Source organism: Corvus moneduloides, chromosome 17 (genome assembly GCF_009650955.1).
Source record: "Corvus moneduloides isolate bCorMon1 chromosome 17, bCorMon1.pri, whole genome shotgun sequence".
Classification (NCBI taxonomy): domain Eukaryota; kingdom Metazoa; phylum Chordata; class Aves; order Passeriformes; family Corvidae; genus Corvus; species Corvus moneduloides.
In genome coordinates, this window is record NC_045492.1 from 11,675,647 (window position 1) to 11,700,097 (window position 24,451).

The 24,451-nt window shown below is 43.7% G+C and overlaps 1 protein-coding gene and 1 long non-coding RNA gene across 2 annotated transcripts in view; one reads left to right on the plus strand and one right to left on the minus strand.

Moving 5' to 3' along the window:
- Positions 1-24,451, minus strand: part of GNAS (GNAS complex locus) — a 132,339-nt gene that overhangs the window by 103,646 nt on the left and 4,242 nt on the right. The window lies entirely within an intron of this gene.
- Positions 1,571-6,300, plus strand: LOC116452360. The gene is made up of 4 exons (XR_004243472.1): positions 1,571-1,871; positions 1,996-2,178; positions 4,616-4,701; positions 5,383-6,300. It is a non-coding gene; the product is annotated as an uncharacterized LOC116452360 (long non-coding RNA).

A 24,451-nucleotide genomic window follows, 5' to 3' on the forward strand; every position in this document is an offset into this window, starting at 1 on the left:
CCAGGCTGCCAGGGCAGGAACCTTGTTCATAAACAGCTACTTTGTCCTAGAGGTGACATGGTTGTGTCCTTCCCATTTTCCTCAGCCTTTAATTGCTGTAGTTAAGATTCTCACACATAGGTGAACTGCAAACAAGAGAAAAATTCAACCCTGGTCACAGTCCCAGAGGCATCTCAGCCTCCTGGTATGCTTAGGAGCCCTCAGGACATTTTTGGCTGATCTTTACTCCAGATCAGACATCTGCATCAAGGCAGTAAGTACATCATGGATTTTTAGCAGAAGTTCCTTGCTGCTCTGGCAGGCAGTAATTAGATTATGAGAATTACAGAAATGACAGGCTGCTTGTCTATTCTCTGTATGGGCAGCCAGCAACAGCTTGGAGAAGAGTAAAGCACTCAGATTAGTAAAGGGATGAGCTCAGTGTTAATCCAAATAATACCAAAATAATATGTATTAACAAATAAGGCCCCTGAACCAGCACATTTACTGCTGCCATGCTCATCCTTATCCTCTCCTGGCTCTCTCACCAAACTACTGATGCAAAATGTCCCGTGTATGAGGCCCGCTGGTCATTTGCTTTCCTAGAGCATCTCACCATCGTGCCTTCCCCTGTATCCCTTGTTCACACAGCTACTAGAAAATCCTAAAGAGGTGGGAAAACACTGGGAACCTGCTTTCACAAAGACTGCAAGCACACGTTGGCAACCGCAATGACAGCTTGCCAGATGCTGGCGTCCAGATGAACATAACAAGCATTCAGCTTTGCTTATAAAATTCCCATATTCAGCACTGCCACAACACACAGCTTTAAAAATTAGAGCAGGGTTTTCCCATATATGGGAAAGCTGACCTGCTGCTGCTGCACCAGCTCCCCAGGCACGAGCGGGAGAGGAACCGTGCAGACCCTGCCTCCCGCTTTGCCTGGGCTCTCTCCCTGAGTGGTCTGGGGTGATGCTGCATTGTGAGAAGCCCCATTATTTCTGCACTGGGCTCACTTGCCAGCTTGACTAAACCTGTTTCAATTAAACTACTCCATTTTTCCAACCCTTCCATCCAGAGTTGCGTTTGTACATCCAATACTTCTGTGCCCAAAGCTGAGGTGTGAGCAGCAGCATCAACCTCTGGGCTTGCACTGTATGGCAATACAGTGGGAAGCTCCCTGGGCTAAGGAGCTCCACTTGAGACCCCCAGGTAGGGTCAAGGGATCCCAAGCTTTAACACTCCTGTGTGATCCATGAGCCCCCAGGAGTGGCTGTTTTTAGGATGAGCACTAACAGACGTCTCCCTTGGCTATGGGAGAGCATCTGAGCAAACACATTGCTGCAGAGCCCTGGATGGAGAGTGAAGGACCGCGCTCCTGAACCACTGGTGGCAGCTGCCAGTAGTTTGTTGGGAATATTCTATTGGTTTGAATGTATGGAGAGCATAGGAAGCTGCACCAGGACCACAGCGGAGCCGCTGCCGGCAGCTGGAGACTCCTGGCTGGGAGTGGTTCTTGTGCGGGTCTGGGAACACACAGAGCCCTTTGGACCCAAACAGCCCACAAAATCCTGACCCTAACTGCACGAGCAGCAGTGTGTATTTATAAACTCCTAACAAAAAACAGCAGGATGAGCAGGGCTGGGACTATCCAGCTGCAGCTCTGGTTATGCCAGACAGCTGCTCTGTCAAAGTGCTGGGAGAAGCTGCGTTTCCTTGCAGGGGATGCCCTTTGATACTCGGCAGGATCCTGCTTTGGCAGCTCTCTGCTGCCTAATGGAGAGATCTGTGAGAGGGGATGTTTTAGGAAACCAGCAGTATGCACTGAATACCTGCCTGTGTTTCTGACTGCAAGGGATTTGCAGAGGGGAAATAAGAAGAAGAAATCCAGAGTAAGTGCTATTAATCACTACACAATCATGACTACATTTTATTTTTCCTCACAATTGTTAAAAATCAAGCAAATCAATCACACATGACTTTTGACCTTCTTGGCACACGTTTCATATTCTGCAGGTTTCCAGGGGGACTGTCCATGTGAAGGAGACCCAGCAGCATCTCTCCCTCGACCTCATCGCCTGTGCAGCAGGAATGAAGCTGCAAAGCTCATGAGCAAGAGTAAAGACTTCAAGAATGAAAACTCTGTCTCAAAACAGTAACAGAACCAGCACAATCTGACAGAAGAAATTTAAATTGCAGGTCAGTTGTCTCCCTTGGTTTTGTTATTAGCATGGAAATATCTATTTAGGTAACTGAAAGTGTTGCATCACTTTAAGAAATGGTAATTACATCAGTGGTTTTACTGTAAAAAGTTTTTTTTCCTTTCCAGTTTTCTAAAGCCTTAGAAGTATTTCGAAGGGAATCCTTCCCAAATATGCAAACAGCAAGTCAATACTCTGAGTTTTTTTGCCAAGCTTCGTTTTCCCTACATCTCTCACTCAAAAAAATACGATTAAAATACACTCAAATAAAGAAAAAGGGATTAGACTTGAGCAGGTCCAGTATTGCCAAATAATTACAGAGAATCAGAATCATCACTAAACGAGTCCCAGCTTTCCCCACCCAGAGGGGCCTCCCGATGTTCCTGTGCTCCCCTGAAACAAGAAGCAATTTCAGTGTCTGCTCCTGCTGTGGCACACAGGGAGAAGTGCAGGAGCTGGGGAAGTGGGAGCAGATCTCCTGCGAGCTCTGGCAGAGCTGCTCCTTTGAGACACACTTTGGTGGGTTTTACTATTTGAATTGTGCCAAGGTAAGTTGGGTTCTTTTTCTCTCAACAAAGATAATCAGCATTTTCATTGTTTTAATTAACCAGCTTTCCCTAAGAGGAAAAAACCCACTAAGGATCAATAACAAATGTCATAATTAGTATCTCACTAATTGCATTCATTTATTTCGAAATGCTACGCCACACCTTCCCAGAATATTAGTTTTCCTTGTGCTCATTTTTCAGTATCTAGAAAAATGCTAAAAAATTAATTTTCACCAGATTTAAGAATTTTACAGAGTGACAAAACAATATTTGGTATTACTTTCTCCCATCATTTAAAATACCCAAATTTCTAACCATGGTTGCTGCCACCAAATTCCCTACTTTTCCTTAAAATTTAGGTATTACAATTGCATGTTTAACACTATGGTTACAGTTCACATTTAGGACAAAGGTACTGAGCCAGTATAAAAGTACAGAATAATCTTCAAACACATGTAAAGCAGTTTCATATATCTCCATGTCTTTTAGCATGGAGTTTGTAGAAATGCTAATAAAATCAAGTATATTAATCTGATAATAATAGAATACTATTTAGATGAAAAAGTGGACCAACCTCAAATTAAAAAAGACTATATCAAAATTCTGAAAACCATTAACTCTATCCATCTGATTCATCTATGTAAAAATGAGGAAGAAAAATATTATCCAATATTTAAAATTAACAAATTTTATTTATGCTACCTCAAACTGAATGCATTTAGGGTAAGGGAAGGGGAGGTAGGTTCCAAGGAAAAATCCAATTATCAAAAAGGTTGATTCAACCCCCCTCCTTTATGCCCTCACTGTGAAACATGCAACAGGAAAAGTTTACCAGGAAAAGAAGAATTTATTTTTAGATTTTTGGCTTTGCAATTACTGTCTGTTTTTTTCTAACAAAATATAATTCTTCTGTTTAGTTTCTAGAGCACAGTATGGAATTCCCTACCATGCATCCAAAAATTCTAGTTCTGTAAAAATCATTCTGAACAAACAAGGACTACAAGATCTTAGCTGTGACTTTCCAGAGATATTCTCTTTATGTTGTCAAAAAATTACAAATTTTTCACTTGTTCTCAAAACTCTCCAATATATTCTCTTTAAAATAAATAGATTATCTGATATTTTAATAATATCAGTTATTCGAAAGTTATCCCTTTCAAATAAAATGCTAAGTTATCAATGCACTCTAGATTCTGATGTATATATATAAATACAAAAAATTATTTTAGAGGGTAGTAAAATACCCATGAGCATTTAAGTACTCACTGAACAAACAATATCCTCATCAAACCATTGGCAGGAGGGGGGTTAAGTTTTATTACTTACAAGCAACAATCACAGGATTGATTTCTTTAAAGCTCAGGCAAGTGAAAAAATACAAATGTGGAATTCTGTTATCTAAAACAACCTAATCCCAGGAGTTAATCTCGGCTGGCTGTTATCAATTACCAACGTGCCACCTGTGTTCTCCAAGTTGGAAAAACGTAACAAAATGTTAAAGCAGTTACAAACAGGAGCAAAATAACTCAACAGGCAATGCTAACAACTGAACAAGTAACAATTTAGCAGAGCCATATGTAGAAATATAGGAATTTCATATGCTATAGGCTGGCACATTTATACTACAGTAGTGAGGAAAAAAATCAGGTTTTTTTACTTTCACTCCTGTGCCACCAATGCAACTTGGAATTAGATGTGTATAATTCAAAAATCCATTGACACAAAACCAATAAATGACACATCAACACATCACTGTTTCTGAGAATCCAAATCTTTTCTATCTATGCAAAGCAGTTAAATAATACACTTGTAAAGTAACTCTATCTTGTGTTCACTCATCTTAAATTCCTTCACATTATTTACCATCTCGGTTTAATTTCTTTGCAGACTCCCAAAGGATTCATTTCAACTGCATTTGAGCTTTTTTCCTCCTAGTTCTGACTTCCTAAGTTACAGAAGACAAGAACTATAAAGTATGTAAAAAGGTAACAATTTAAAAATTCCAATCCCTGGAAAAAAACAACAACAAACAAACACTCTCTAAGTGTTCAATTCCCTAAAGGATAGAAATGGGCAAGATGTAGTTTAGACATGTGACTATTAGTCAACTATTGTTGAAGTGATCCAATTAGTAAATAGTCAAGAATTATTTATTTTACTTATATAAACTATCCCTGTTTTCTGGGTCTGGAATAAATTAACACATCCACATGTTCCTTTGTTTACTATGCCAAGAAGAATGACTAATATTTTTTGATAATAATATTTTGATAAGAAAATGAACATTCAGTTTAGATTCATAACAGGAGTTTCTGCATCATTTTTGTGTGCTGAATCAAATTTGAAATGATCAAATTAGAAGGATTGGAACAACCTAATATAAAAACAAAACAGCTTTGTTCAAATACAAAAAGGGTTTTTCTAGGTACTCTATCAAAGGAAAGCATACTTGCGCTTTCAAAATATACTGGTTAAAAGATTTAGACAGGCTTCATATGAAATATATTTAAACATCAAAACTAATTTAAAATGATCTAGAGAAACAAGCTGTGGAATGTCCAATCCTTAAAAAAAAAAAAAAAAGTAATTAAATGCTCAGGGCTTAGCCTGCTAAATACAATTAAGGACATTCTCCTTCTTTGTCGTTTTGCCAGATAAACGCCCTCCCCTTCACCTCCAGCACTGGCACCACCTTGGAAGGCTGCACCAGACCTGGGAAAACAGGGAGACATCAACCTGCGATTGCAAACCACTTCCAGAAATGCCTCGATACAGAAACTCCTGTAATCACATTTATCACGTTTGGTTTCCCAGTTTTTCAGCAGAGGAGCACCTGGAATCCCACAGACAAAGGCTGGTCCAGCCCTGCCGGGGCATCTCCTCCACCCACAGCCAGAGCAGAGAACTACCCCGTGAGGACGTGTTAAAAATGCACCCCTGAGACACCCACCCCTTCCACCTGGGCGACAAAAAGCCACGTGCAGATTTGCAGCTGCTTGGTTGGGGGAAAGAAAAAAAATCTGATTAAAAATGTAATTGCCTCTGAACTGCAGGGCCTCCAGTTTGTCCCTGTCCTGTGGCGGGGCAGCTTCAGAAACCAGGTCTGCATTTTCTGTCACAACAATTGTTTCCGCCTCAGTTACCTGGTCCAGTCAAAATTTACACAACATTTACAGCCAGAGCTATAAAAGATCTCGAAGCAGATTTCTACCAGCCCTCTTGAGCATCTCCCCTGCCCCAGGAGCGCCTGCTCCTCCCTGACCCCCCTTACCACTCTCAAGCCCTCGACACCTCTAGAGAGGGGACCAGCCAAGGCTTTGCTCCACAGAACAAGCTCCTCAAGGTCTCTCCATCCTTTCCTGTCCCCTCCCTCTGCCACCCCGCCGTGCCTGGAGAACAGCCTGCACCTTCCTCATGTGTGGGGAGCTCAGTGCAGGGGTTCAGATCCTTCTGCCCCGCGGCTTTGGCGCTGCCGGGGCCCAGGGCCAGGGCAGGGCGACAGCTCTGCGCTCCCAGAAGCGACAACACGGTCTTAAACACCAAAGCAAGAACACCACCAGTAAACAGAGAAGGAAAAAAAAAAAAAAAAAGGAAGAAAAAAGGGGAAAAAACCACACCAAAAAAGTGAAAAGGAAGGAAAAAAAGAGAGAAACAACCCCAAGGACCTTTTAACTGCTCTGTCCCAGGACCGCACGAGGGTGTCAGAAAAAGAGGGATTTGTTCCCCCTTTCTCTGGCGAGAAGTTTCAGCAAACAAAATAACAAAAGAAAACAAATCAATCCATTAAAATCGTCTAAAAAGTCTCCAAAGCCCGTCCTCTACAGAGTGCAGGGTCTGCTTTAATGGTTTCAAGCTGCTGAGGGGGTTTGCTTTGGGGTTCCTGGCTGGAGCGCAGCGGGGCGCAGGGCAGGGGCGGATCGGGAGGGAGCAGTTCCCAGGAGGGATTCAGGAGTTACTGCGCGTTTATTTCACCAGATGCTATTTTTAACCCCGCTGTTACTATTTTTACCCGTGTCAGTGTTTTCCATTTGCTGAACTGTGTCCCCAAGCCGGCCCCGCTCCCCCCAGCCCGCCCCGGGTCCCCCCGCTCCCCCTCCCAGCGCTTCCATCTCATTTCAGGCTGCACTTTTGGATCTCTTCAAACAGCACCAGAAGAGCCCGTTCCCCCCCCGCCTGGCGATACAGATCTATATATCCCTGTATATAGGAGCAGTGCAAAGTCCACGGGCAAAGCTCCTGCTCTAACTTCATTCCTCTCCAAATACATTCCTGCCAACGGGGAGGGGAAGAAAAGGGAAGAAAAAAAAAAAAAAGAAAAAAGCAAACAAACGCCACTGTTGCTAAGTTTTGCACTTTATACCCTTTTATATTTACAATCCTCTCTCGGCTAAAAATAGCAACACATGATCCATTTATAACTGGCCGGACATGCCCCGCAGCCGCCGGCGGGGCCCTGGCTGATGAAAGGAGCTCTCTGCGTTCCTTCTACCTGAGCTCATCTCCCGCTTAAAGGGCTCAGACAGCTCTGCTTCCACAAAGCGCACATTGAAATGACTGCTGCTTCCCGCGGAGAGCGGCACAAGTGACGGGGAAAAAAAACAAGAACAAGAAAAAAACGCTACAGTAAGCCATGCTGGCTGGCCCATGCCCTCCTAGCCCCCGTGCCCTGCTGCCCAGCGCCCAGGGAGGAGGCAGGGGGCAAAGCAGAGGTGGTCGGGGCTGGTGGGGGGCCCCAGCAGGACCTCACCCGGCAGACAGCAAAGGGGGGCTCCAGAGGCAGCTCCAGCTTGGCTCCATGTGTGATCAACACATTAACTCACGCCAGAGGAGTGTTGGGAGCGACTGCAGACCCTGACCCAGGGGCAAGTTCAAAGGCTCTTCTATAAATCACCTTAGAGCTGGAAATTACTCTAGACATGGCTTTAGAGGTGGTTCTAGAAATTATGCTGGAAGCAGCTCCTGGATTGATTCCAGACAAGTCTAGATGTTGGTTTTGGGTCTGGATGTGGAGAGGGGCTGGAAGGTGATGCTGGAGTCAGCTCTAGAAGTTGGTCAGGAAGTGGCACCACAACTGGCAAAGGCATAAACACTCCGTGTTATCTGCAGTAATTATTCATCCAAGAGATTTTAACAATGCAGGATTTATTCCTTCACTAATACCTTCTGAATTTGTTGTCAGAAATTCCCATTAGCATGTGCAGGACTCACAGGCTGCACGTGCAGCAGAAGGAGCTGCGTGACCGAACAGAGTCCCAAAGGCACAGCCCAGCGCCCAGTTCAGTGGGTGCCACTCCTTCCCACCTAGAAGAGCCAGGTGCCGCACTAATGCCACCTCCCATCTCATATGGACATGCTTGTGTGTTTTAAAATTTCCTCTCTTGGAAGCACAGGTTTCCTCGTTTTCTTCTCATTGCCAAAACAAAGAATCCCAGTTCAGGAGGATGATGGTAGCTCACACATCACTGAAGAGTGGCAACAGACACCACCCCACACACAATATTTTAGTGAAATTTATCACAAATGTGCAAATCCCAGCCACTTAAAATAAGGGATCAAACCCTCCCAAAGTTTTCAGACTTTAAAGGAAAAATACACCTTCCAGTTATGAGCCTTTTGGGAACACTTGAAATGTTTCTCAGAACTCTTAAGAGCTAGAAAACGTGGCTTGTTTGGACTGACAGCAGAAGTTCAGTGCCAGTGCTCCACGGATTGTAGCTGAGGGAAAAAAAGCAATAACCATGGTGAGACCCAGAGAAAAAATGATTGTAACAGTTGGCAACATCATTACCTACATTTATTCCTCCTAATAGCCCCATTTCAGTTGCTTTTCTGATACTCTTCTTGATTGGCTTTTCAGTGGGAAGTCACATCACCTCCTGTACTGCCTTCACAGGAGTTTTCAGGCTGTATTTTCCCTCCATAGCTCGACCACGTATGCACTCACATGCTTTGTTTATACAGGAACAAAAAGTGTCCATGTGTACCGCTGCCTGTCCAAAATTTTACATATCACCAAACCAGACATGCAGCAGGCTGGTCAGACGTCTTGGAGCTGTGCTCCATGTATGCATTATAATTTTTTTTATTATAATATACAGATTTTTACCAATTTCCATTAGCTTTTAGATGCCTGCTACAGGCAGGGGTTCAGACTAACCATCTCCCATGATGTGATATTAGCAATGAAGTGCCATTTGCAGGCTGCTTTCAGAAAGGCTAGAAGCAAAAATCACTGAAAAGTCATTAATAGGAGAATGCAGCAGTGGTTCTGCAAATGCTTTTCTGGGAGCAGATGCTTTAAGCAGGGAAATGGAAACTTTGCTGCCACATTGCTATCAGTGTTGTAACTCTGTGTTTGCAAGAAATCCTGATTATCCTCCCTTTTAGCCATCACCATGTTGTTGGAGAATGACAGCCAAACATGCATTCAGAGGCACAGGAAGACAAAAGCATCCCTGGACAAACCTGTCTTGCTGTGTCTGCTCTGCAAAATATTTTTCTGAGCAAGAGAGAGAGTTCAGCCCAGGGGCCAGGGGTACTTTACAGCCAGGCAGAGAGTGAAAATCTCTCCAAAAGCCCTGAATTAGCCATGGAAGCGCTATGCCCTGGGTTGCAACAGCAGAAGCAAGACAGAGACAGAAAGTACAACCTCACCCAAGCTATGAATAAATGCCTGCGCAGTAACGTTATAGAAATTGATATTATTATTAAAGCAAAGTATAGCTCAACAAACTTCCCCCCCCCCGCAAATAATAACTCATTGCAGATGTCAAAACTGTAGCCAGAGGACAGTGGCAGCTGTGGCCCAAGCTGGGCAGGCACAGCTCCAGCTCCCGTGGGCAGGCTGACCCCAGTCTCACACCCACAACACTGCTTGGGAGAGGCTTCTCCCGTGCACCCAGAGTGCTCAGCCCTTCACTCTGCTCCTTCACTTCCCTGGCTCCTTCGCATTGTCACCCTCTTTCTTTTTTAATCTGAAACCCACCCTCGGTCCTTGCAGCTTTGGCCCCCTCTTCTGTCAGCAAAACCAAACTCCCTGGTCATGTTCCCCTTGAAGCTTTGCCAAATAATGTCACTTCCTTTTTCTCCTCATGTTCTGGTTTTGCATTTTTGGGGCTTTTTTCCCTTTCTTTCTTTTCCCCCTCCTTTATTGGAGGGCAATGGTAGAGGTGTAAAGAGAACAAAGGGACAAGGCAGGTTGTCTCTGCAATACCGTAATATGGGGTGTGATGTATCTAAAATACAGTATTTCACACACTGCCCCTGTGTTTTGGCCCAAAATACCTAAGGAGCCTGCTGGATGTCTCACCTGGAGAGGGGTGTACCTTTAGTACATCTTCCTCCAGCCTGCAGCAGGGGGTAATAGGGAGCTGTAATAGGGAGCTGTAATAGGGACTGAATCCAGTGACCAACTCTTCACAGCACTGCTCCGGAGTGATAAAACTCCCAGCAAAAGAAAAGCCATCCTTTCTCCTGTGTGCAAATCAAAATCAGCCCGAGGTCACCTAAGGAAGGAGCTGTGCGAAACTCCCCATGTGCAGCAGAGAGAAGCACTTGGGCCAAAGGCTTTAGAACTTCCTTGTTTAAGTGGCCAAAAAAGCCCTAGGCTACTGAATTTCTGGCCACTGACCTTTGTATTTGTTTATTTTAAAGATGTGTCACCATTTTTCTCATAACTCAAACAATTGAATGATTTCTAAGTTCTCTTCCCTCTGACCTCTTACTTTCTTCCTGTTTTATTCTAGAAATACTCATTCGAGACTAAAATATAAGGAGTGGGTATGGCCCAAATGTTGCAATTTCTCATTCCACAGATTGCTATCACTATTGCAATTGCTATTCCCTCTGGATCCAGAGAAACCCACACAAAAGGACACTACAGAACACGCATTTGAATAGTATATGCTAGGAATTAGAAATAAAGACTTTGAAGTATCTTTACAAAAATACTCCTTAATAATTAGGAGGAAAGGGCATTACTTTTACACAGTGAGAGTTGCAAGTGATGCCTTCTGCTCTGAGCAATGCCTCAAATGTTCATTTTGTGGATACAGGTAATTATTAGGTGCTGTGATTGCATTACCCCCATGGAATCATTCCCTTAGGCTGAATTTGCTTCTCCAGACACAGCGGCATCACTTGGCAATTCTGCTTTTGAACAAAGCTGACTTGACCTACTTTGATCAGACATGCTGGGAGACAAGAGGTGGAGAGCTCAAGAGAAGGGAATTCTGGAGAATGGAGGAAATCACACAGACAGCTTTGTCAGAGAGCTGAGAGAGATGCTGCAATTCTGGGAGCCACTGGGGCTTCATTGCTCACAAGTTGAGGAGGGAGTGCAGCCAGGGCTCCTTCCAGCAGCTGCCTCAAGGAGAGCTTGAATTCTGCTGGCAAAGCCACAGTCCAGTGAGTCCAGGGCCTATGGGCTCCTTGCACAACCATAATAATGTATGTTTAGGATGTGCAACACCTCTAGCAGACCACAGTTGTTTTACACTGCCATAGTTTTGTCCATACAGTTTTCACCATATACCAGTAGTGTGCTGGTTAAATCCACAGCCTATCAGGCACAGTTCCCTTAGTACCAAAGGAGAGTGGATACTTGCCTAAATCCTAAATTCTCTGTTTAGGTAATGAGTCACACCAGAGAAGATTCTGCTCCTCTGTCTCTGCAGCCTAAACTAAGAAAAGGCCACAGGAGCTGCAGAGCAGTTGATAAAGCTGTGCACTGGGCTCTGCTGGCACCAAGCATCCCAAACTACAGATCAGCATCCTGAAGGACCTGGCCCATGGCTGACCTGTCTGAACAAAGCTCCTCTGCTCAGGTCTCCTTTCACCATCACTTCCAACCAAACTGGTCCCGAGAGCACCTTTCTTACCACAGAGCAATTAAAAGGGAAACTCCCAAACCAGCACCCTTCCCTTCACACGGGTATTAATTTAAACAGTCTCACAGACTTGTGTGAGCAATCAAAATTCCACCAAGATAATTTACATGCTCTTACTGGGCTAAACAATCAAGCCTCAGTACATGAACCCCAGTGTCCCATGGGACAGACACCATCGGGCCTGGGAAGTGTCACAGCACTTGAGGGCGCTGCTGCAGTAAATTTAACTCACCCTAAAAACCTTGACTTGGCTTTATTATGAACTCAAGTTTTCTGTTAAAATATCAGCACCCCGTGTTGACACTGACTTACATTATTGCTGTTACACAGTGGCCCTGTTTTGGTGAACAGTGAGCAGAAGTTAGTCCTAACATTAAACTTTCAAGGTTAGCACCTAGTTATGCCTTCAAATATTTGCGTGAAGTGATAAAGTAGAAGGACGACATGAAAACAGTTTCATTCAGAATTATTTTCTTTCATTATAATTTCCTTGCTTTAGGTTAAATGAGAAAGTGTGAGAAAGCACTAAACTAAGCAAAAAGAAAATTGGTGATGAAGTTGTAAGCACCTATTTCTCTTGGAAGGGATACATGAGCTGCTGTAGTCCTTTATGGGCATGTTGATCACCCTGTTTTGCACTATTTTCCCTGGTCTTTAATAGCATCCTCCCTGCAAGGGCTTCTTGGACCTCACAAATAAACCCACATCCCTCCTGCACCTTCTACCTGCTGCATCCTCCACTGCATCCTTCCCACATTCTTTCTTTCAGGAGCCAGGTCCTGCAGGATGCTGATGTGCAGTTTGGGATGCTCAGTGCCAGCTCCAAGATCCCTCCCTGTTGGGGATTGTTTTCTTGAGATTCTACCCCCAGCACACATCTACCTCCAGTGTCAGGCCATGGACTACTTTGTTCTCCATGGGTTATGGTAATGTTTCAGCTCTTTCTGAACTAGTGGAATTAGCTCCTCCAATTTTTTCCTGCTCCAATGTCAAACAAGCTGGAGGGAAAACCAGTCTTTTTTGAGTAAAGTTGTAACTTGCCAGTCTGAGAAAACTCTGTTCAAAAGTTCTGCCAATGCAACACATTTGATAACATCCCTTTTTTTATTATAAGACTTCTGTATTTTGTTCTTTCTCAATTTTGAGTGGTATGCTCAATGTTTGTCATTGCAGGAGTTACATGGTTTCCTTGAAAAAAAATATATTGAGGGTGAACTAAGACTTTTAACTTTGATTAATACTGACTGCTTAACAGAGAGTAAAGGGAGCAGTGACAACAGAAAAGACTTTTCACAATGTTTTTTAATATTTCTGCAGTACTGTATTTGTTCATCATTTTACAACAGTGCTCTATGTCCTTAACAGTTTAATATTTAAAAAATCCCTTGACAGTGTTTTAGAAAAAGCCTGACTTTAAATTTGAGGAAATATAAATATGGAAAAGGAGGTATGCTGGACACCCAAGATATATGGACTGTTCTGCCAAAGCTTAGGGACAACTACAGCATCAGTCTTATAAAAATATATTTATGTAAAGAGTACTGCTTATATGTCAAAAACCAAGTGTAAAAAGGCAGGGATAAAGTTAATAAAGGGAAAGCAATCAAAGAAAGACGCCCTAAAACCCACATTTGTCAAGAAAAGATAAGAAAACAAAGAATAGAGCACAAAGTAACTCAGCACTTTATCTGCAAATGAACAAATCCTTTCTGCTGCAGTGTTCTGTGGTAGTGAAGAGTTATGCTTAAAAAACCAAGTAATAACAAACAGTGTATGTCCAACTTTAACAGTTCTAGTTGTGACATGATACTGATCTCTGTGTTTACAGCTGGAAACCAGAGCAGCACATTCTACCCTTGAGTTCTGACTTGCTGAAGCCCTCAAGCCAGACCAAGGGGCCTTGGGATGGCAGCAGCCAGACAGCCGAGCTGCCGTAAGTTTCTCAGTTGGGCTAAGTTTATGCTAAATTAACACTAAGTAACGCTATGATAAGTGGTTTTATGTTGAATTAAATGTTGTATTTCATCCTTTGTCAAAGACCACTGGTTTTTGATTGTTTGATTTTGACATATTTGCCAGTAAACTTTAGTGTGATTTTCACCTCTTGAATCTATCTGGTGGGGATTTCTCCTTTGCGCTAAGAGAGAGTAATAGAACCTCGAGCTAAACCCCTGGATCTGAAGATCCAAGGCTTAAGAGGTGCCACCACTGCCAACTGCCCACCTCTTAATTTGTGCCACTTATGGTGCTGAGCACCTCTGGCCCAGTGCCAAGCTGCCGTTCGGGGCTGGGGTTATGCTCAAGAGAGCCAAAGAGCCTGGAGCTCCAGGAACACTGGGGCTGGAAAAGGCATGCCAAGGCCATCCTGGCAGAGCCCCAACACTGCTGCTCCTCCATCTTTCTAAGCTGGAAATGCCATGGTACTGGGTCTGGATTAAGAGCTAGGGCTAGGGTTAAGGTTACGCTTAGGGTTAGGGTTGAGAGAGCCAAAGAGCCCAGAGCTCCAGCAGCACTGGGGCTGGATAAGGCCTGCCAAGACGATCGCAGCAAGGCCCCAGCATTGCTGCTCCTACAGCTTTCTGATGGGACCAGTTACCCACCAGGACATCTCCATTTGGCAGAGCTGGAAATCTTTCAATCTCATCTCTTTTCCTGCCGACCCAGCAATAGCTGGAATCTTCTGTTAACAGCCAGCAGAGTAATTTGCTGAGCTTCAGATTTAGCATTTTACCACGATATATGAAAACCTCACACATCTGCAAAGTTCAAACCTTCTAGGAACAATTCCAATAAGATGCTTCATGTTTCCTGCTCCATGCAAACATAGGGGGGAAAAAAATCTCATCTGTAATTGACCTTGACAGATATCAAGAGCATTTGGCACCTATTAAAACTCCTTTAAGATGAAACCCTCTAAGCTATAATAAGAAACATAAATCTGAACTTTACACCACACTTTGTTCACTGGAAACACTACCATGGTAGGTTCAGTCACTTATTTTCTTAAAGTACATCCAGAGCTAACTTTTTAAACATTTACTGAGCAGATAGGACCTTCTATTTTATCTTACACATCTGCTTTTTCAGGCAGACTATTAAAATCAGCATGGAAATCTGCACAGCCTTGTCATTGTTCTTCTGACTGGTCCACATATATGAACAGGGAACAGTTGGAGAAATGCAAAAATCTACTTAATTGACTTTTCTACTGAGAATTATCCCTACTTACAACTTGAAAGACCATTAGAACCTCTATCTGACCACATCTAGGAAGCAGAGACAAAGCCTGGAACTATCAACAGTGAGCAGCTCGTTCTTGGTTGACACAAGGGCTGCTGTCATCAGAGCCACAACCCACTGAAGTGTCAACAAACAAGTCCTTAATCAAAGGACAGGAAAAGAAAAAATACTGGAGGTTTTAGAGGTCCAGGGACACTACTCGCACTTGAGAAATAGGAAGGTCTAGCTTGGAAATAGAGCCAAGCCAGCCAAACCAAAGTGCTTGACTGTCCCTTGAGTTAATCCAAGGAAAAGCTCTCTTCCCCCAACACTGTCCTCACTGCTATGATCAGCTCCTGAGTGTGAGGGTCCCTCCCAGAACTCACCGTGCTGAGACAAACTGTTTTGCATAAGCACCTGGGTCAGATGTGACATAATCTCTTTCTGGAGGAAATTTTGGGAAGCACTGGAAAATTGCTGCTTCCCAAGTCACAGAAGCAAGATTTTCCCTATGCATAGTAGGATGCAGGTGGAGGATAAAATTTAAAAAATAGAATAGGAATCTCTTCTGATAATGTAGCATGGACAAATTCCTAATTGCCAAGGCACGCACTCTTGTGACATCTTCACAGGAGAACTCAACTGAACCAAACTGCCCCCACAGATGTAACAAATTCATGCCCTCTCAGCCCTGTTCCCATGGGGAGCTGGCAGGGATCTCCCTCACCCTGCAGGCACAGCTTTAGCTCTTTCACTGTACAAAAATCCCACTTTCTCTCCTCAAATACAAAAGCTCCAACAGCATCTCACGGGCCTCCAGCGTGAAAGGATGAGCCACTTCCGTGCTCCAACACAAACTGTGCTCGATCCCGAGTGCACAAACACAAAGGGCTGTTCTTGCTCACAGCCAGGGCTTGCCCAGTGCCTTTTGCTGTCCCTTTTGCACCTTATCCAGTGCCAGGCTGTTCATGGAATGTGGCATGTGAGCCACGACTGGGGCCATCGCTGCCCACCCTCAAAAGCACAGAGGGTGCAACGCTCCAGGGCAAGGCCTAAATGTGGTTCAGGGCCTTTCACTTGATGAAACTGTAAGAAAATTGAAACAGTCCTTTGGCATAAAAAAAATCCTGCCTAGCACAGGGAATGATTGAGAGTGCTGGTGGCTCAGGACAGAACCAGGAGGGACAACAAGAAGAACATGGGACTGAACTACAAACTCTCCATCTCAAAAGCAATTACAGATCCTAGAAATAGCACAGTTTAAATTTAAGAGTTTGCTACTGACCATGGTAATGATATTAGTTGAATAATCAACAAACATATTAGGATTTCTCTGGAATAAATTCAACTATTTAGAAACTGATATTCTGAAAAGTATCTGTGATCCTAAGGCTTGTACTATGTCCTAGTGAATGTTTCACGATTTCCTGCACTTTCCACGTTTGTCTGGGACAAAGAAGAACTCAAGCAAATGCTCCTGAGAGTCCACTCATGTCCTGCTAGAGCAGCCACCACCAAGGATCTCGTGAGTCCACATCACATTTTGTTTATGCAAGAATCCTCTACACCCCTCCATGGAAGTTTCAAGTGATTGGAAGCAAGTTGTTCACATTAAAATTGCAATCTCAAATGATTATTTTAAAATGACAGAAAATTAACCAGTCTGAGGTGAAGCTTTACAAGTATCTCTGGAGGCAGAGAACTGGGCTTTTTGCTCTTGATGCAAAGAAATATTCCAGTGTTTCAAAATACATTTGCCATAGTTGAACCCTTACATCAATAAGGTAGCCTGCATGAAAATACTGTTCTTTGAGAAAAATATACCAGATAATATTCAGATTTTCCATGTCATTCTAAAGACACAACTGCAACATGCAAGCACAATACACTTGCAAACTCGTTTTGACTGTACAAATAATTAAAAAAAAAAATTGTTTCTGGAAGCCCAGCAAAAGCTGGGCTTGAAATCTCTCTGTGGAATTACATTTTTGTTCAAACAACACGACATAGTTTGGAAGCCACGGAAAATATCTATTAAGACAGTTGCTAATTTAGAGAAAAAATGACCCCATCTGGAACAGCATCTGTAGCGCTGTTCATTGCACCACAAGAAAAATATTATTGTACTGCAGTGTGTGAAGCCTTGTAACAAAGATGACGCCAGGTCAAAAGAATCTAACTTAGAAAGAGAAGTTGAGGTTAAGGTCTTGCTTTTACTGTAAAAGCTTGAGTCCAAAAGGAAGTTTAACACTAAGGAAGAAGTGGAAAATAGATGAGCTGAACTGACAGCTAATATTTTTTTCCCCACCTTAATAAAGGTTTCCAGCTCCAAGAAGATGTCTTCCAATAATATTAATTAAGATAAGTAAATTAGGGAGCATTTTTTTGAATGTAAAGAAATTTAAGCATAGCAAGAGCGTTATAGAGTAGATTGCTCAAGTAACAAATAAATTAAGAGATCCCAAAGAGAAGCAACAGGAATTACATCCCTGAGTTGGAAACTTTGGTGCCTTAAACAATGGAGAGGGTAAGTCAGGTATTTATTGACAGCTCAAAGTCAGGGTGAGTAAAGGGGTACCAAAACTACCAAAGTGTATAACAGAAGGGGTTTTACATCAGGGGCTTGCCCATGCAGCAGCACTGAGTCTGAGCAATCCCCTCCTCAACTGCAGCATCATTTGCCACACAGATCTATCAAAAACTCATCTTCTCAAGAAACCCCAGTTGAACATTGTCCATGCAATAGCAGCAGGGTAGTGCCACAGTGCCATAGAGATGTCCTGGGTTGCCCAAGGAGATTTCTGCAGCTTCCCCACCACTCCCTGGCCCTTGGCTAACTCTGTCTGCTGGCACTGCAGTGAGGGCCATTTCCCTCATTCTCCATCCCAGTTTCACATTAGATTACTCCAGCAGTCTTCCTAAGAAACAGGTGATCTGTACTGGGTGGGATCAGTGGGAAATGAAGATAGTAAGCATTCTAATACCATGCCAGGCCTGTTGCTGAGTAATCCAGATTTCAGACGAACAAAATAGAAAGCAGTTATATGGGACTACAAACATCTGTTTTCAAGAGGTGTCCAGATCATTAGCAGCTAATTCAACATCTCTGTTACATTCCCTGCCATATGCTGGGGGGATAATCTCAGCAAGCAACAGGGATTTTCATCTCAAATCCTAACAAATCTGCTCTACAAGGCTTCATAGTTTTTCTTATGTCACTTATCAGATAATACCTCTAAGCTGCTCCTCTCTGTTCTTTTTATGCTTTGTATATGTTCCATCTCAGCACCCAACAGCTCCTGCAACCTGCCCAGTAAAAACTGACAATTTCTCCATGCCATCCTGGAAGAAAATCCCCTCCCTAGTCAAGGGTGAATATAAAATTTCTCTCTTGGATAAACTCACACTTGGGCTGTCCCCCTCACCCTAATGTCCCATCCTCCAGATGAATGATGGCAGTGAATTTGAAACAATCCTGAATGAACCATGGCAGACCAAGCTCAGGGTGGTGAGGATTTGGTGGTCCTGCCTCCTGCCAGTCCCCAAAGTGATGAGAAGCTCCTGCAATCCCAGAGTTTCCACCAAAGCCATGAGCGGTGCTGCTGCTGGCAAGGAGGGACGTGCGGACGGGATATTTTTATCTCCTCTTCATTCCCATCCCTGTCAATCCAAAACAAACTTGAACTAGTGGGAAAGATGGTTCATGATGAGAAAAGGATTCCCTGGCTCGCTCTGTGTGTCACCACTGGATACATGGATCCGTGCCACTGCGGTGGCACAGCTGCATCAGCCCTGCCTTCCCAGCTTTCAGTAACCTTCCCAGACAAAAATAGCAAACCTACTGCTTGATTTTTAGCAGCTGAAAAGCAGCACTAAACCACATAAGTATTATGTAAAATGATCTTTTTCTAAGTATATGTTTATTGTGCACAGAAGAAGTGGATTTAATTACAAACAACTGGAAGTTTTTAACAGGCTAGATTGCCCCCTACTCCCTTTCTAAAAACTAAGGTTTGGCAGCAGCTTTTGGGTTTCATTGCAAGTCTTCTAAGTATTTCCTTGGAAAGACTTTACACTTGGTCCCAGGCAAGAAGTCAAAATCAACATTTAAAAAGCATGCCCTGCATAATTTCCAGGATTCAGCAGCATTAAGGTATACTTATGGAGCCCAGGAGGAGAACTGCTTTTTGTGCTTTTTGACTTAGTGCATAAAGCTGGTCTTCAGACAAGGAAGTTTATATTCCAAATAATATTTTTAACTACATGTGGTCAAGTACATAACCTATCAGGCCTTTCCTCAGCCCCCTCCCAAAATAATCCTGAACACTAAATACTTTTGCAGTATTTAGATTTTGCTTAGACCTCTACTAGAAGCAATGGATTCTCAAACCTTCTAAAGAAGAATAATTCAACGGCAAACAAAGTTTCAAATAACATTTTCTTAAATTCCTTTGTACCATAAAACTCCCATTTGGGCTTGACAGTGATATTCAGGCTACATTGGCTGGTTCTGCACTGAAGTGGGTTACACCCAGTTTCAAGGTGTGTCCCTGTGCCTTGCCCAGGGCATGGAGTGTCCAGGTGGGATGGCAGCACACAGGTGACTCACTGTTCCCACTGGCTCTGAGGGGACAGTGGACACTGCCCTTGCTCACCTGAATAATCCCATTGGAATCACAAGGATATATACATGTTTAAGAGCTATCCACTCAAATTTCATGTTTATTTTTGTTTGGGGAAAACAGACGAGAAGCATTTTCCTTGTGAATATCTGAAGTGCGGTTAAAAACAAATACATATTCTTCTGAAACATGAGCAAGTGAAGTCCTGCATCACTCACCACCTAAAACCACAAAATGCTACAGATGAGGCTGAACTTCACAGAAGCTGAGAGAAATGAGAGCACAGATAGTGTTAAGGGATCAGGGGAGAAAATATCTTTCCGCTTTTAAAGTCTAAAAGGAATTTGTTCCATGCTTTTCATCAGCAGAGACAAATCAGTTCTATCAAATGGTGAATTTCCTGTGTGGAGGTAAGGCAGGGAAAGCATCAAGACAGTATTTCATGGAGCATTTTTCTTCCAAGCAGACAGTTTTAATTGGTATTTATAAAAAACGCAAAACTTCTGAATGCAGATTTTTAGCTCACAATACCGTGCCCTTCTCCTCAGTGTCTACATTTCCTCCCCTTGTTAAGTCCCAGTCCCACAAATCCCTCCGTGCTCCTGAAAACCTCCCGGCTAACCAGTGATCCTGAGATTTCAGCATGAAAAGCAACCAGGAAAAATGCAAACCCAAACAAACACAGCCCACAAACTAAAAACGGTGTTTGGTGGGGGGTGGGGTAGGGAAGAGGAAGAGGTTGTGGTGTACATGCAATGAGGATGACACAGAGAAAGAGAAGGTCAAACCCTAAAAAGTGCCTTTTTTTCTCTCATTTCCGCAGCAGCATCTCCCCATCAGAGCTGTCCAAGTCCTGTGTGCCCCAGGGACCAGAGCACCCACATTCTGTGAGAGCCTGGGGACAGACAAGCTGCTGGTTTCCACTCCAGGCTCTCTGTTCTCCAGGGCATGTGGACTCAGATGTGTTTGTCACCTCCACCAAGAAGCCAGCACAGCTCATCATCTCCAACAAAGTGACTGTCAGGATTTCCCAGTTGTTTGTGTCCCACTCAAACTGCCATAAGCAAAATTGAAGAGTCAGAAAGGACTAAAGCCTGGAGAATCCCTTCCACCAGCCTTTGGTCCCTGCAGGGGCTGGCACACAACACACATTCATCAGCAGCAAGCCCATGATCCAAATTGTTCCAGTGTATCAGTGAAATCTAAAATCTCTGCAATGTGACAGGAACAATTTACAGTTAAGGCTCAGGTTTCTGGCTGCCCAAGGGAGCAGCACACACCTCACAAGCTCCTCTGCAAGGTAGCCTCAGCAGTCAAACAGCACAAGGGCAAGATATGACTGATTTCAAAGTCAAAGGAATGCTCTCAAAATGCAAGCATTACATTATAAAAGCAACTTATTTGGGTTTAAGTCTCCTGTAACATAATGCAGAGGAAGCACAGCTGTGGCAGTGGCCAGGGATGGAGATGTGGGATCACAGCACTGCTCAGGACTGCGCAGGGCAGGAGGATCCAGCAACAGCTCTGAAAGCTCTTTGGTCATGTCTGAAATTACGCTTTAAAAAGAGAGCCTCTGCCGTGAAAGTCACATAAAAACACTTTGAGTTACACTGTCAGAAGTCCACTTTACACATAAATCACCTTTGTTCCCAGGGGGAAGCTGCAGGTGACGTTTCCAGGAGCAACTCCCACAGTTCATTCCCACTGGCACTGAAAAATGCCATCCCCACACAGGGCTCACACAGGATGGGCGAGGGCTTGGGCTCTCCCTTCATTTGTTTTTCCACTGAATCCAATGTACTTCCTTGAGGCCAAAGCCATGAAGCTGCTGTAGCATTACTGTGCACAAACCAACCCGTGTGAAGCTGTGCTGGGGTAGAAATATGTGGATTTGGATTCTGAAAATAGTGCTGAATCCGCTGCCAGCCCAGTGCCAAGCTCAGCCCCATGGGATGGATGTGTGCTGGGGTGGAGGCACCAGGTTTGGTTAGTTGGTGTGTTGTCTATGATTCTGTATGCAAACTCCCCTTGCAAGAGTATTTAATTGTGCTTAGGATGGGGAAAAGGGGAGGAATGGTCCTTCAGTGGGAGGACCCCCCCAACTTTGCCTCCAATTTGTAATCAGAATGTAATGGCTTTCCCAGGAATTGTGTGGAAAATTGTAGCCACTGTGTAGCCATTTCCAGGAAATGTGGCTAAACAGAGCAAGACTGTAGATCGTAAAACTGCATCTTATTCCCCGCTAGGGACCAACCCATTCTCCTCAGCATCCCCTTCCTCCACTTGGCAAAATAAAAATATCAACTTTCTGACATCTGTGTAACACCTGCTGCCTCCCCACATTCCTCAATGCAGAGAATATCCATCGACTTTTCTGTCCTCTTAGTGACATACAGATCTTTTAAAATGCTGCCCAGACACAGACACTGTGGGTTTTCTTTGCAGAGGGAACACATTAGAGGAAGTAAAGAAAACTTTGGCTGAGCTATTTATAAAGCTTGCATGGCTTGGTTCTCAAATGCTTCACTGAGCAGAGGAGCAATAAGAATAAGTCATGGAGTTCAACTTCTCAAGACACATTCCTCAGGTCTGAATATCTAAACCATCATGGATTTACATGCCTGGTAACTGGCCTTTCTCATGAAAAGTATCTGCGTTGTCCTCACACCAGGGAATTGCCAAGCTCTTTTCCTGACATTCTTAAATTGTGGCAATTCGAACGAAATTCAATGAAATCATGCATATTTGTGAATACGGACACTCCCAAATTTAAGGGAGCCAGGGAAGAACTGCATGTAATTAACTGCACTCCTCAAGGCTTTTCCTCTAGGGAAGCCCTTGCACAGGAGACAGCTCAATTTAAGATGTCCCAGTGGAGAATGGTGGCAGCAGTTGCGCAGAAGTAAGCAAGACATTTTGCCTGCTCTGGAAGCAGATGGTGCTGACCAAGCAACAGGATCACAAGCTGAAAAAAGTCAAGTCAAAAAGAGAGCACTGTTGGGGTGGAGTTTTAGCTTTAAAACGTCTTGGATAACTCTGAAATTAGATCCATGGCTACAGATGAATGCAGCCTTGCTAGAGTGATGGATGATGATCTTTATGCCACCAGGCATTTAATGAGTGAAAAAAACAGATTACCACTACACAGAGATGGCATCTCTGCTGGGGAAAGGGAGAAACTGTGTACATTTATGCTGCTGTGTGACTGCACAGGCATGGTTGGTCCTGGGGATCAGGGGATCCTACAGACTTCCTCACCCCCTTCCCAAAAAAAATCCATGCTTACACATGCACAGAGCATCCCCTCAGCATTAGCTACAACTATGAAAGGAATTCGTTTGCAGTTCAGATCCCTCTAGAGAACATCCACCTTGCCTCACACAGCATTGCCATCCATTAGCAGCCCTCCATCCTCACACACTCAGAGCGGTGCAGCTCCAGCTTTTTAGACACCTTCCATTGCCAGACCCTGTTTGAAGCAGCTCAAACCTTGCCAAACTTCAAATACCCTGGCTGAAGCTCTCCACACCATGTGTCTGCCTGAGGCTAAGGATCCTTTTGTTTATGTGGAGGAGAGTCACTATCAGGAGCTCTCAAGGAAAAACCCAAACGAAAACAAAACCAACCAAAACAGAACAAAACAGAGCAGGAAATGAGAAGTAGCTTGCCTCTCTCCTTCCTATGAAATTTAAAATGAGAGCAGGAGAGAAAAGACTTTACTAAGTGATCTAAAGCATAGAGGTGCCACTGCCGAGGACACTAAGTTGTTCTGAGGTTCAGCAGACAATCCCAAATCACATCACAGGTGCAGCCAGCATTGCTTGCACACTGGGTAAATCTTCCTTAAAGTTTGCAAAACTTTCCAGGTATTTTTGTTTGGGGTGACCATATTCCAATCCAGAAGATCTCCATTTACCAGCTGAACAGGCATCACATTTTGGATACAGCAGTGGGAACTGAGTAGGACTCCTCTTGCAGAGGCTCCCTATTGCAAAGGAAGGCCCATAATTAGCATTCCACCTCCTTGCTGTCCACAGCAGGATTGTCATGTCTGCACTGGGAAGTACTGGGCAGATGGAAACCACAGAGATTCCCATTCCAAGTGTTCCTGTAGTATCTGGTAATTACTGGGGGCCCTATTGGAAAATATTGTAATTCCTTCACCACTAAAGACAGTCCATTTTGGAGAAGTGCACACTGCTGCCTCTCCAGCAATTATCACAGTGTGCAGGCAGCTACAAGATACACACATCACAGGCATCCCTGTCACAGGCATCCCCTAGGACTTTTTTTTGGTCCTATTCCTGCTTTTCTTGAAGGGGAAATTTAATCCCAACTTGGTATAACATATTTAATGTCAAAAATCTTGTTCTTGAGAATTAGGAAGCACCAAGATAAGATTCCCTCTACGTTTTTAGTCTATTTTGTCCTGTACATCTATTACATTACCTTCTGATAAGAATAACATGTTTTTCAGCAGGTTGTGTGCCCTCTCCTGCAGCTCACAACACACGGGGCACAAGAAACAAACTGGTTGCAAGTGAATGAAAATATTGTCAACAAGATGGAATTTTGTCAAGTGCTTGAGCACATGCCTGTCTTTATAATTGGGTGTCTTCCTCTCCCCACCCCATCCTGAGAGAAGCAGTGCCAGGATCACCACCTCCCTGTGAGCTAGCAAGATAGGGAATCACCACAAGAGAAGGAATATTTTGTGGGATTTGCCATTACATGCTGCCCTGGAGAACCAGGCCAGCTTCAGTCTGCTACAGAGCTGCCCTGACCAGCAGAGCAGCATGCAGCTTCCATCAGGGATAACCAGCTGTGCTTCTCGCTCCTGGGCTGCACTTCAGAGCACCTAAAGCTCACTTTGCAAAAGCACTGAGTGTTCACAACAATGAGGTCCATGTTCTAAATACAGAAAATGTTTAATTAAAAAAAAACCAACAAAAAAAAGTTGAGTACTATGGATTAAAATTAGTGTTTGGCAAAGA